This window comes from Dermochelys coriacea, chromosome 4, assembly GCF_009764565.3.
Source record: "Dermochelys coriacea isolate rDerCor1 chromosome 4, rDerCor1.pri.v4, whole genome shotgun sequence".
NCBI classification, from domain to species: domain Eukaryota; kingdom Metazoa; phylum Chordata; order Testudines; family Dermochelyidae; genus Dermochelys; species Dermochelys coriacea.
In genome coordinates, this window is record NC_050071.1 from 9104167 (window position 1) to 9108369 (window position 4203).

General features: G+C 44.2%; 1 long non-coding RNA gene across 1 annotated transcript; it reads right to left on the minus strand.

The window, feature by feature from the left end:
- Window positions 1–568: 568 nt before the first annotated feature.
- On the minus strand, window positions 569–1247 carry LOC122459864. The gene is made up of 3 exons (XR_006280814.1): window positions 1232–1247; window positions 1046–1054; window positions 569–779 (listed from the first exon to the last, which is right to left on the minus strand). It is a non-coding gene; the product is annotated as an uncharacterized LOC122459864 (long non-coding RNA).
- Window positions 1248–4203: the final 2956 nt, after the last annotated feature.

A 4203-nucleotide genomic window follows, 5' to 3' on the forward strand; every position in this document is an offset into this window, starting at 1 on the left:
CCACCATTCTGCACTTGCTCAGCCTATAGTTGAACAGCTGACTACTGTCCGGGTGCCTGTGTATGGCTTCATGAATCATGGGCATTAAGGGGTAGGCTGGGTCCCCAAGGATAGCTATAGGCATTTCAACATCCCCAACAGTTATTTTCTGGTCTGGTCTTGCTGCAGTTGTTCATACAGACCAGAGTTCCTGAAGATGTGAGTGTCATGTACCTTTCCCGGCCATCCCACGTTGATGTTGGTGAAACATCCCAGTGATTGCTCTGGCTACTTGGATCACAGCAGTCACCACAGTAGATTTGCCCATTCCAAATTGATACCCCAACTGACTAGTAGCTGTCTGGCATTGCAAGCTTCCAGAGGGCTATTGTCACTCACTTGTGAACTGTGAGGGCTGCTCTCATCTTGGTATTCTTGCGCTTCAGGGCAGGGGAAAGCAAGTCACAAAGTTCCATGGAAGTGCCCTTATGCATGCAAAAGTTTTCCAGCCACTGGGAATCATCCCAGACCTGCAATACTATGCAGTCCCACCAGTCTGTGCTTGTTTCCCAGGCCCAGAAATGGCATTCCAAGGTATGAGCTTGCCCCATTGCCACCAGGATAGCCAAATTGCCAGAACCAGTGCTTTGAGAGAAGTCTGTGTCCATGTCCTCAACACTCTCGTCACTGCACTGCAGTCTCCTCCTCGCCTGCTTTTGCAGGTTCTGGTTCTGCATATACTGCATGATAATGCATGAGTTGTTTACAATACTCATAACTGCCGTGGTGATCTGAGTGGGCTCCATGCTTGCCGTGGTATGGCATCTGCAGGAGAGCAGAGTTGCAGGGGAATCGGTGGTTGGACGATCAGTTTTACAGACCTACTGCATCCTCTGCTGCCAGGACACAACAGCTGAGCGGGCTGCACGCTTGTCATGCTATGGCGAGACAAGAGCAGCCGAGTAGAGTTGCAGTGGAAGCGGTGGATGACGACGGTCATATAGAGGACCTGTGAGACCACCAGGAGAGCAAAGTGGCAGCAGAAGCGGTGGACGACGATGGTCACATAGAGGACCTGCGAGGTGGATTCATAGCACCAGGAGAGCAGAGTGCCAACAGAAGTGGTCATTCGATGACGACGGTTTGCAGACCTACTGCACCATATGCTGAAAGCAGTATGACGCCCGCACGGAAAAAATACGTGAAACGATTGTCTGCCGTTGCTTTCATGGAGAGAGAGGTGACTGACAACATGTACCTAAAACCCCCCACGACAATGTTTTTGCCCCATCAGGCATTGGGAGCTCAACCCAGAATTCCAATGGGCAGCAGAAACTGTGGGATAGCTTCCCACAATGCAAAAAACTCTGAAAGTCGATGCTAGCCTCGGTACTGTGGACGCACTCCGCGATTGAATGCGCTTAGTGGGGACACATACAATCGACTTTATAAAATCGCTTCCTAAAAAATCGACTTCTATAAATTCGACCTAATTTCATAGTGTAGACATACCTTTAGATTCATTGAAGCACTCGAATGATGCTATTCACACGCTGTGGCCAACTCTTGTGACTTTATGGCAAGTCTCACAATATATGGGGTCCAAGCTCCTGGAGTCAGATGATTATGGGAGAATCTCAGCCTTTCCCCCCCCCCCCCCCAATAAAAAGGAAAGTTTTTCATTCTCATGGTTACACACAAAAGCTTGAAAATGTGAACTTGAAACTGAAAAGCTCAGACACCGGAAGGCAAACAAAAATAACTCCCCCCACCCATTTACTATTTTTAAATCTCATGATTTTTAAGCCAATTTCACAATTTTAAGGGGCCTGTCCTTGTTTTTGAACACTTGGGGTTTGGAATATGCAAGCTGTAATAGCTTTTCAGTGTAAATTGTGTACCATTTCTTTGAATAAAGGTGGTTGCACTATACAAAGCGCTCTGTCTCTTTAAATCTCAGTTAACAGTCCAACTCTGGGGAACAGGAAATGCTTTGCTGCAGTGGCTGAGATTCCTGTGATGTCACAGTCAGACACGACGGGAACTCATGAGACCTTGTTCAAGTCCCTGCTCCACAACAGGTGTCCTGTGCAACCTTGGGCAAGTCACTTAGGCCCAGATCCTCAAAGATATTCAGGCACCTAACTCCAATGGGAAATAGGCACCTGAATAGCTTTTAGAATCTGGGCCTTAGTCTCTCTGTGCCTCAGTTCTTCCTGTGTAAAATTGGGATAATAATTGCCTCACAGGGGTATCATGAGGATAAACATATTAACAGCTCGTGAGGCACTCAGATATGGTAATGGTGACCACAGAAATGCCCTAGATAAGATAGGCAAGCAGGGTGCTCCCATTTCTCCATCTCTTGTCGTGAAGTATGGGTGTATACCTGGACAAGACCCAAGAAACCTAGGTGCAACTGCTGGAATACCATGTCCAGTTCTGGTGTCCACAATGCAAGAAGAATGTTGATAAAGTAGAAAGGGTTCAAAGAAGAGCCACCAGAGTGATTAAAGGATTGGAAAACATGCCTTATAGTGACAGATTCAAGGAGTGAAGTTAATTAATCAGTGGGACAATTTACAAAGGGTCATGGGGGATTCACCATCACTGGTAACTTTCAATCAAGGTTGCATGTTTTTTCTGAAGGAAAGGTTCTAGGTCAATCTGGAGCTATTTCAGGGAAGTTCTATAGAATGGTCCAGAGGAGGTCAGAGGATTACAGTGGTCCCTTCTCTCCTGAGTATTGATGAACTTGTGATAAAATAAGCAGCTCTTGTTTGCTGAATCTAGGCCCAATCCCATCAGCGGCATCAGTGCTCAGCTTAGATGCACTCTGGGAGCTCATGTGTGCATTGCAGTTGACAGCCATTTACCAACTAGGTTTTTTTCGGTATGCAGTTAGACCAGTGTCCCCAAGGAGGCTTTACCAGCTAGCAAATTTCCATCCAAACTGCTGCCACCAGTGTGACATCTAGAAATGTTTGGGAATTAACAGGAAGTGTTTGAGCCTGAGGGAACAGACCAGTGGGCAGCAGAATCCACTGTAAACCCCATATCAGTCACTGTTAGTTGCTGTGTGTGCACTGGCAGGATATTGATAACCAGGTCATGTAGGGTATAGTCCTACCCCTAAGGAAGGCAGGGGAAGTTTTGGTCATTGAGTTCAATGAGAGCAGCATTGGGTCCTTACCGATTACACTGAGGATATGAGGACCATGCATTAAGCATACTCTGAGATAATGCCCAAGGCACAGGTTTCATACGCAATCATTCTAAATTACCACAACGTAACATGCTCAGGTGAATCCATTTTTTTTTTCTCATCTCTGCCCTAGGCACTGCAAAAGAAGCAGTCGGCAGATGAAAAGAGGTAGCAATTCTCGATTAGAATAAAGAAATTCCTCTTCGGTAATGATCACTGTATTCAAAGGTAACAATTTAGTTAGATTATTATTGAGCTAAGTCTTATGGGAAAGTAAAATTTTAAAGTTTTTTAAATTATGAAATTATGAATTCTGAACAGCATTTGGGAGGTCACTGCACGAACATCTATATATCACTTCTGAAGTAGAGACTGCTGTAGTAAAAATAAATAAATAGGGGCTTTTTATTATGGAAATCAGTTGTATAGAAAATTTTCAAACACCCATAACACTTTTTATTCTATGCTCCATGGAAATTAAAAATACTCATCTGCACTTTTTCTTCAGAAATTTGTAAAACATGCACGCCGGCCTATTTGGCACCTGGTGGTCTGCAGGAATTAAAAATTGCAACAATTTTGATAGTAGGATGATGAAAACAGCAGTAAATAATGCTGTGTACTAGGGGAATGGGGTGGAGGTTTTTTTTTTTCTTATTATTGAAGGTAGCCTAATGAAAAAATGTAAAATTTCATTATTTTTGTCTCTGTGGGATTAATAATAGTAAAAATAAGGTATTGAAAAAGTTGTGTTCCACTGTGGGAAGAGTAAAATATGAGAATAATAAAGGGTAGCAGTATTTTTATTAACAACAAAATCTGTTTTATTCATTTAGGCCCTGACTTCAGTGGGCATCGGATCAATGGAAAGACTCCAATTGACTTCAACTGGCTTTAGATCAAGCCCCAAGACAAGTGTGGCAGTTCTGAAGGAGGTGGAGAATACAGAGGTGAGTCAGCATGACTTGGTCATGAAGAGAGCGGGTGTTATCTGAGTGGATACACACAGTTGTGCTACC